Source organism: Pan paniscus, chromosome 6, assembly GCF_029289425.2.
Source record: "Pan paniscus chromosome 6, NHGRI_mPanPan1-v2.0_pri, whole genome shotgun sequence".
In the NCBI taxonomy this organism is placed as follows: Eukaryota; Metazoa; Chordata; class Mammalia; order Primates; family Hominidae; genus Pan; species Pan paniscus.
Genome location: NC_073255.2, coordinates 76,789,824 through 76,800,011, shown reverse-complemented (window position 1 = coordinate 76,800,011; position 10,188 = coordinate 76,789,824).

The following is a 10,188-nucleotide window of genomic DNA, read 5'->3' as shown; positions in this document are numbered from 1 at the left end:
CTAGAAAATCTAGAAGAAATGGATACATTCCTCGACACATACACTCTCCCAAGACTAAACCAGGAAGAAGTTGAATCTCTGAATGGACCAATAACAGGAGCTGAAATTGTGGCAATAAACAATAGTTTACCAACCAAAAAGAGTCCAGGACCAGATGGATTCAGAGCCGAATTCTACCAGAGGTACAAGGAGGAACTGGTACCATTCCTTCTGAAACTATTCCAATCAATAGAAAAAGAGGAAATCCTCCCTAACTCATTTTGTGAGGCTAGCATCATTCTCAGTAAACTATCGCAAGAACAAAAAACCAAACACCGCATATTCTCACTCATAGGTGGGAATTGAACAATGAGATCACATGGACACAGGAAGGGGAATATCACACTCTGGGGACTGTGGTGGGGAGGTGGGGGGGAGGGATAGCATTGGGAGATATACCTAATGCTAGATGACGAGTTAGTGGGTGCAGTGCACCAGCATGGCACATGTATACATATGTAACTAACCTGCACAATGTGCACATGTACCCTAAAACTTAAAGTATAATAAAAAAAAAAGAAAAGAAAAAAAAATAAATAATCAATAGCTTACCAACCAAAAAGAGTCCAGGACCAGATGGATTCACAGCTGAATTCTACCAGAGGTACAAGGAGGAACTGGTACCATTCCTTCTGAAACTATTCCAATCAATAGAAAAAGAGGAAATCCTCCCTAACTCATTTTATGAGGCTAGCATCATTCTGATACCAAAGCCAGGAAGAGACATAACAAAAAAAAGAGAATTTTAGACCAATATCCTTGATGAGCATTGATGCAAAAATTCTCAATAAAATGCTGGCAAAATGAATCCAGCAGCACATGAAAAAGCTAATCCACCATGATCAAGTGGGCTTCATCCCTGGGATGCAAGGCTGGTTCAATATATGCAAATCAATAAATGTAATCCAGCATATAAACAGAGCCAAAGACAAAAACCACATGATTATCTCAATAGATGCAGAAAAAGCCTTTGACAAAATTCAACAACACTTCATGCTAAAAACTCTCAGTAAATTAGGTATTGATGGGACATATCTCAAAATAATAAGAGCTATCTATGACAAACCCACAGCCAATATCATACTGAATGGGCAAAAACTGGAAGCATTCCCTTTGAAAACTGGCACAAGACAGGGATGCCCTCTCTCACCACTCCTATTCAACATAGTGTTGGAAGGGCTGGCCAGGGCAATTAGGCAGGAGAAGGAAATAAAGACATTCAATTAGGAAAAGAGGAAGTCAAATTGTCCCTGTTTGCAGACGACATGATTGTATATCTAGAAAACCCCATTGTCTCAGCCCAAAATCTCCTTAAGCTGATAAGCAACTTCAGCAAAGTCTCAGGATACAAAATCAAGGTACAAAAATCACAAGCATTCTTATACACCAGCAACAGACAAACAGAGAGCCAAATCATGAGTGAACTCCCATTCACAATTGCTTCAAAGAGAATAAAATACCTAGGAATCCAACTTACAAGGGATGTGAAGGACCTCTTCAAGGAGAACTAGAAACCACTGCTCAAGGAAATAAAAGAGGATACAAACAAATGGAAGAACATTCCATGCTCATGTGTAGGAAGAATCAATATCATGAAAATGGCCATACTGCCCAAGGTAATTTACAGATTCAATGCCATCCCCATTAAGCTACCAATGCCTTTCTTCACAGAATTGGAAAAAACTACTTTGAAGTTCATATGGAACCAAAAAAGAGGCTGCATCGCCAAGTCAATCCTAAGCCAAAAGAACAAAGCTGGAGGCATCACACTACCTGACTTCAAACTATACTACAAGGCTACAGTAAACAAAACAGCATGGTACTGGTACCAAAACAGAGATATAGATCAATGGAACAGAACAGAGCCCTCAGAAATAACGCCGCATATCTACAACTATCTGATCTTTGACAAACCTGACAAAAACAAGAAATGGGGAAAGGATTCCCTATTTAATAAATGGTGCTGGGAAAACTGGCTGGCCATATGTAGAAACCTGAAACTGGATCCCTTCCTTACACCTTATACAAAAATCAATTCAAGATGGATTAAAGACTTAAATGTTAGACCTAAAACCATAAAAACCCTAGAAGAAAACCTAGGCATTACCATTCAGGACATAGGCATGGGCAAGGACTTCATGTCTAAAACACCAAAAGCAATGGCAACAAAAGCCAAAATTGACAAATGGGATCTAATTAAACTCAAGAGCTTCTGCACAGCAAAAGAAACTACCATCAGAGTGAACAGGCAACCTACAAAATGGGAGAAAATTTTCGCAACCTACTCATCTGACAAAGGGCTAATATCCAGAATCTACAATGAACTCAAACAAATTTACAAGAAAAAAACCAACAACCCCATCAAGTGGGCGAAGTACATGAACAGACACTTCTCAAAAGAAGACATTTATGCAGCCAAAAAACACATGAAAAAATGCTCATCATCACTGGCCATCAGAGAAATGCAAATCAAAACCACAATGAGATACCATCTCACACCAGTTAGAATGGCAATCATTAAAAAGTCAGGAAACAGGTGCTGGAGAGGATGTGCAGAAATAGGAACACTTTTACACTGTTGGTGGGACTGTAAACTAGTTCAACCATTGTGGATGTCAGTGTGGCGATTCCTCAGGGATCTAGAACTAGAAATACCATTTGACCCAGCCATCCCATTACTGGTATATACCCAAAGGAGTATAAATCATGCTGCTATAAAGACACATGCACACGTATGTTTATTGCGGCATTATTCACAATAGCAAAGACTTGGAACCAAGCCAAATGTCCAACAATGATAGACTGGATTACGAAATTGTGGCACATATACACCATGGAATACTATGCAGCCACAAAAAATGATGAGTTCATGTCCTTTGTAGGGACATGGATGAAATTGGAAAACATCATTCTCAGTAAATTATCGCAAGAACAAAAAACCAAACACTGCATATTCTCACTCATATGTGGGGATTGAACAATGAGATCACATGGACACAGCAAGGGGAATATCACACTCTGGGGACTGTTGTGGGGTGGGGGGAGGGGGGAGGGATAAGCATTGGGACATATACCTAATGCTAGATAATGAGTTAGTGGGTGCAGTGCACCAGCATGGCACATGTATACATATGTAACTAACCTGCACAATGTGCACATGTACCCTAAAACTTAAAGTATAATAATAATAAAAAAAAAGGCCAGGCACAGTGGCTCACACCTGTAATCCCAGCACTTTGGGAGGCCGAGGCGGGCAGATCACGAGGTCAGGAGATCGAAACCGTCTTGGCTAACACGGTGAAACCCTGTCTTTACTAAAACTACAAAAAATTAGCTGGGTGGTGGTCGGCTCCTGTAGTCCCAGCTACTCAGGAGGCTGAGGCAGGAGAATGGCAAGAACCTGGAGGCGGAGCTTGCAGTGAGCCAAGATTGTGCCACTGCACTCCAGCCTGGGGGACAGAGAAAGACTCCCTCTCAAAAAAAAAAAAGTGTTTTTTTCTGTGGTTCTGAGAGTTGATGGGTTCATGTAGGTGATTGTCAGTAGGGGTCTCTCATGCTGTTGCAGTGGCTGGGGCTGGAGTCTTCGCAAAGCCTTCTTGAGTCCCATGTCTGGCAACTGATGTTGGCTGTCATCTGAAACCTGCGCTGGGATTGTTGATTGGAACATCAAAATGTGGCCTCTCCCTGTGATCTGGGCTTCCTCACAGCATGGTGGCTGAGTTCAAAGAGCAAGCATCCCAGGAGGACCACGGAGAAATGGTGTCCCCTTTCATGACCTACCTTGAATCACTTCTGCCAGTCACAGACCTTCTTGAATTCAAGGGGAGGGAGCACAGACCTGACCTCACCATGGGAGCAATGTTAAGGTCATGCTGCAGAACAGCACGTGCTATTATTATTATTATTATTATTTTATTATTATTGTTATTAGGGAGTCTTGCTCTGTCACGCAGGCTGGAGTGCAGTGATGCAATCTCGACTCATTGCAACTTCCGCCTCCTGGGTTCAAGCGATTCTTCTGCCTCAGCCTCCTGAGTAGCTGGGATTACAGGCGCCGGCTACCACACCCAGCTAAATTTTGTACTTTTAGTAGAGACGGAGTTTCACCATGTTGGCCAGGCTGGTCTCAAACTCCTGACCTCAAGTGATCCACCTGCCTCGGCCTCCCAAAGTGCAGGGATTACAGGTGTGAGCCACCACACCCAGCACATGCTATTAGTAAAAAGTCAGAAAACAGTCAGGTGTGGTGATTTGCACCTGTAATTCTGCACTTTGGGAGGCCGAGGTGGGCAGATCACTTGAGGTCAGGAGTTCGAGACCCACCTAGGCAAAATCAGACCCGCATATCTATAAAAATAAAAAATAAATATAAAATTAAAAGTCAGAAAACCGCAGATATTGGTGAGGATGCAGAGAAAAGGGAATGCTTATACACTGTGGGTGGGAATGTAAATTATTACAACCATTACAGAAAACATTATGGAGATTTCTCAAAGAAATGAAAACAGAACTGCTGTTCAAACAGCAATCTCACTACTGGATATCTTCCCAAAGGTGGCTCACGCCTGTAATCCCAGCACTTTGGGAGGCTGAGTTGGGCAGATCATGAGGTCAGGAGTTCGAGACCAGCCTGGCCAACATAGTGAAACCCCATTTCTACGAAAAATACAAAAAAATTAGTTGGGCGTGATGGTGGTAGGTGCCTGTAATCCCAGCTACTCGGGAGGCTGAGGTAGGAGACTCTGTTGAACCTGGGAAGCAAAGGTTGCAGTGAGCCGAGATCGCACCATTGCACTCCAGACTGGGCAACAAGAATAAAACTCCATCTCAAAAAAAAAAAAAAATTGAGTAAATGGGTTATTTCCCCAAGATTGCCTTTTTAAAGAAAACCAGTTTTATAAACCTGTTTTCTAGAAAATCAGTTCTGTAAACCAATATTCATCAGGCTTATCATATGGCTTTTTAGATTTTGCATTATTTTTGTGAGGATTTTTATTAGTATGTTTCCTAATAGTGGGCCATGTTTAAATTTTTTTTGTTATATTTTTGAAGTATGCCTTACTAGATCATGTTGTGATATAATTATAACATATGCTGCTTTCTCTTTGCTTGGATTTTAAAATTTTGCAGTTAAAATTATTTTCTTTTTTGTGTGCTTTGTCAGATTTTCACATCAGTGTTACACTAGTATTTTAATGGCCTATTTTATTCTATTCTTTTATTTTCAAATTTTCTATATCCTTAAGCTTAAAAATGCCTCTTTTAAACAGAGTAGAATTGAGGTTTTTTTATTATTAGGTTTTATAATTTTTGTATTTTAATTGGAGCATTTAGTTTGTATAATATAGTTAATATACTCTTTGCTTTCTATTTTCGTCAAAAATTTGAATAGAACAAAAGGCCGACCTCCCCCAAGCAAGAGGGAATTCTCTGGCAGATTGCCCTTGGACTTGAATTGCAACTCTTTCCTGAATCTCCAGCCTGCCAGCCTCTTCTATTACCGGTCAATTCCTTAAAATAAATCTGTATGATATACATTTAATATAATTAATATATAATGTGGCTGCTACCTAGTAGAATTAATATATACTTTATATGACATACAATATAATTACAGTAGTACCTCCTTATCTGGGGGAGGGATTATGTTCCAAGACCCTCAGTGGATGCCTGAAACCACAGACGTATTTTTCTCTATACATACATAGCTGTGAAAAAGTTTAATATATAAATTAGGCACAGTAAAAAATTAACAGGAATAGCGAATAATACAATAATTATAATAATATGCCAGCATGTTCCTTTTTCTCTTTTTTCTTGCTTTTTGGATTGATAGACATTTTTACTATCCTGGCTTTTTCCTCTCTTGCCAAGTTATAGATCCTATTCTTTTAACGGTTACCCTACAGATTACAACACATAGCTTTCATGTATTTTGGGTGTTAAAACAGCTGGTGATCCCAGAAGGTGGAAGAACTTGGAGATAATTGGGACACGAAATGATCTACAGCAGTTGGTATTCTAATCTCTCTTCTCTTCATAGTTGTTCTTTCCTTGCTTCCATTTTTCACATCTTGAATTTTTCTCTTCAAGGAAATGATATATTTCTTTTCAGTGCAAACCCAGTGTTTGCTCTTGATTTTGAGCTTTCTTTTGTCTCTCAAGACGTACAAAGCAGCTGCCAACTATTCCATGGTTTCCCAGCTGGAGGAGCCCTGCCCTGCACCCTTGCAGCAGCCCTGAAGCAGACACCCCAGGGAGCACCCGCTGGGACACCCCTGGCTGGTACCAGCATACAAAGTGGTCAGAAATGTGCTGTTAGCCCTCAATGGGGCTGCTTAATAAATCACAGTTATACTTCCCTCTTTGGTCCAAAAGTTTTGAGAGACAGAGAGAGAGAGAGAGAGAGAGAGAGAGCACGAGCATATGTGTATGTCCTTCACAGGACACCATAAGAAAGTAAAAAGACAACCCATAAAATGAGAGAAAATATTTGCAAATTACATTTCTGATAAGACATATCTGTTAAACTCTTACAAGTTAATAATTTTATTTAAAAAATGACCCAAGTAAAACAGTTAGCAAAGGGTCTGAATGAACATTTGCCAAGGCCAATAAGCACATGAAACGATGCTCAGCACCATTTGCCATCAGGGACATGAAAATCAAAACCACAATGAGATACCATGCCACACCGACCAGAGTGGCTGAAATTTAAAAAGACAGCCAGAACAAGTGTTGGCAAAGATGTGGAAAAATCTTTGGTGATGATGGAAAAGAGATTTATTTTGCTGGTAGAAATTGCTAATGGAAAAGGTTAAGCATAGAGTTACAATTTTTTTTTTGGCGGGGGGCACAGGGCCTGGCTCTGTCACCTAGGCTGGAGCACAGTGGCACGATCTCAGCTCACAGCAACCTCTGCCACCCACACTCAAACAATCCTCCCACCAGAGCCTTCTACCTCACCATTACCCTTGCAATGGAAAGAAAAAGCCTTATCAGATATGCCTTATCAGATACATAATTTGCAAATATTTTCTAGAGTAGCTATTTCTAGAGTGGCTGGGACTATAGGTGCCACCATGCCCAGCTAATTTTTGTATTTTTTTTAGAGACACGGTCTCACTTTATTGCACAGGCTGGTCTGGGAATCCTGAGCTGAAACAATCTACCTGCCTCGGCCTCACAAAGTGCTAGGATTACAGATGTGAGCCACCTTACCCAGAGAGGTAAGGATAGTCATGCTTGTCAGACCTACAGAAATTTTTCTCTTGGTTTTGAATATACTCAAGATTGATTGGATAGGTGTACTGAAGTAAAAACGATATCACATTAGTTAATTTTAATTAGCTAGATGTTGGGACAGAAATGTGAAGGCCACATAGTCTGTCAACATTAAATTTTAAAAGAACTGAGCACTGAATAGAAGACAAGGACATCAAGGGAATACATGTCAATGCAACTTCTTTACGGGTGGAAATGTAATTCTCACATAGGAGACTCATTTATTATGTAGTTTTCATCTTGGCAAGTAAGACTGCTCTTTCTTTATCCACAATGGGTAATTTCTAAATCTTTCCTAGCCTAGGGCATGGAGGCCAAATACTACTGTGGGTCAAGTGGGTCCATCTTTTTCTTAGGTGACTGTATCACATATGCCTGAAATATAATTTTAAATATGAGATAATAATATCACCTCCTGCCTAGCTATGACTACAGGCAGTCTAGCACCAAAGGAGGTCAGAAGTTCCCTCTTTATATTTAGTCCATCTTTCTGTGCAACGCGTTTGTAGATTGAGTGGTTTTTGTATTACGAATCAGGTTTATTCTCTCCCAAGGCAGGAAGTTTTCAATTATTACATTTTTTATACACAGCAGGTGGCTTTTGTCTGAAAGATAGTTTTATGCCAGGATATCGTTATTTGTTTCACTATTGAGCTACAGAACCTTAGAATTATTTTAAAGATTGGGAAGGTATAACCTGTCTCCCATGACAGACCTTTGTATTGGTAAATTTGCCAACCTTGATAATTTTACTCAAACTTTTTTTCTTTTTTTTTTTTTTGAGATGGAGTCTCACTCTTGTCACCCAGGTTGGAGTGCAATGGCATGATCTCAGCTCGCTGCAACCTCCACCTCCCAGGTTCAAGCAATTCTCCTGCCTCAGCCTCCCAAGTAGCTGGGATTACAGGCGTCCATCACCATGCCCGGCTAATTTTTGTATTTTTAGTAGAGACAGGGTTTCACCACATTGGCCAGGCTGCTCTCGAACTCCTGACCTCAGGTGATCCACCTGCTTCGGCCTCCCAAAGTGCTGGGATTACAGGAGTGAGCCACCGTGCCTGGCCGAATCTCTTTCCTTTTCTCAACAAATATTTACCTAGCCATTTTTTTTTTTTTTGAGATGGAGTCTCACTTTGTTGCCCAGGCTAGAGGGCAATGGTATGATCTCGGCTCACTGCAACCTGCGCCCCCCTAGGTTCAAGCGATTCTCCTGCCTCAGCCTCTCAAGTAGCTGGGACTACAGGCATGCACCACCACAACAGGCTAATTTTTGTATTTATAGTAGAGACAGGGTTTCGCCATGTTGGCTAGGCTGATCTTGAACTCCTGACTTCAAGTGATCCGCCCACCTTGGCTGGGATTACAGGCATGAGCCATTGCTCCGAGCCTTACCTAGTCTTTTCTAAGCCAAACACTGCACTTTGATTACAAAATAGTAAAAGAAGGCCAGGCTCATTCATGTATGTAATTCCAGCACTTTGGAAGGCCCAGGCAGGAGGATTGCTTGAGCCTAGGAGTTCGAGATGAGCCTTGGCAACAGAGTGAGACCCCATTTCTAAAAAAATATTAAAAATAAAAATAAAACACTTTGGGAGGCCGAGGCAGGCAGATCACGAGGTCAGGAGATGGAGACTATCCTGGCCAACACAGTAAAACCCCGTCTCTACTAAAATTACAAAAAAATTTGCCGGGCGTCGTGGCGGGCACCTGCAGTCCCAGCTACTCGAGAGGTTGAGGCAGGAGAATGGCGTGAACCCGACAGGCGGAGCTTGCATTGAGCAGAGATCCGCCGCTGCACTCCAGCCTGGGCGACAGAGCGAGACTCCGTCTCATAAATAAACAAATAAAAAAGAGCTGTGGTAGGGTTCCCTAAGAACCTGTGGGTGTGGGAAGGTGGTAGAGTGGAGATACTTACACAGGAATGCTAGCAGTGCACTATGAGTGACTACCCCTGCCTCACAGAGGGCTTGAGATAATTGTGTATATGAATGTACTTAGTATATATATTACATATGTAAAATACCTAGTAAATCTGTAAATTGTATAAATGTTAATTTTAAACATATTTTTATTTGTGCATTTTCATGACTTAGTTTTAAGATCCAAAACGAGGAATGCAGAAAAGGGAAAGCAGGGATGGTAGTCAATGATGTACAATTAATAAGCTAAATATTTCATTAATCCTTACTTTGGACTTCTGTTTTGGTTGAACTCTTTTGGTTACAAACATTTGGGGCAAATGTGTGCTCTTTGTAATTCAGTACAGATTGCTGGGCAAAGCTCTTTTCTGCTGAGAGTCAGATTTAAAAGATGGTTGATAACTTATTATTCCTTTTTAAAACATGGTTTAGATGTGTAGCTTGGGTTCTTAAATTCTGTGCAGGTAAATATTGTGCTCAAGTTTTTTATGTGACATGACTATTTAGTCTGAAGGGTGCACTTGCTTTGTAGTTGCTGAATATTAATGCTACTCCTTGCAAACCTTTTGAGTATATTGCTTTCCCTTGACTGTGTCAGGTATTTAATATCAGTGATAGAAAGAATCTTAGGGATTGCTTTTATTAAAAGTTAATAAACTTTAAAAAAAGTTTTAGTTTGAAATTTTGAGCCTGATTTTTTATATGTGGATGTTTGCCTTTGTTGTTGAATCAACATGAATTATATATTTGTTTGAAATGTAGTTGTATATTTAGATAACTCCTGTTTTTTGATGTAACAGATATTCAGATACATGGCTTGAAATTTTCTTCCTATAAAAACTAGGACTTGTTACAAAATGTTTTTTGATTGGAAAAGTAAAATGAGGCCAGGCACGGTGGTTCATGCCTGTAATCCCAGCACTTTGGGAGGCCGAGGCGGGCGGAT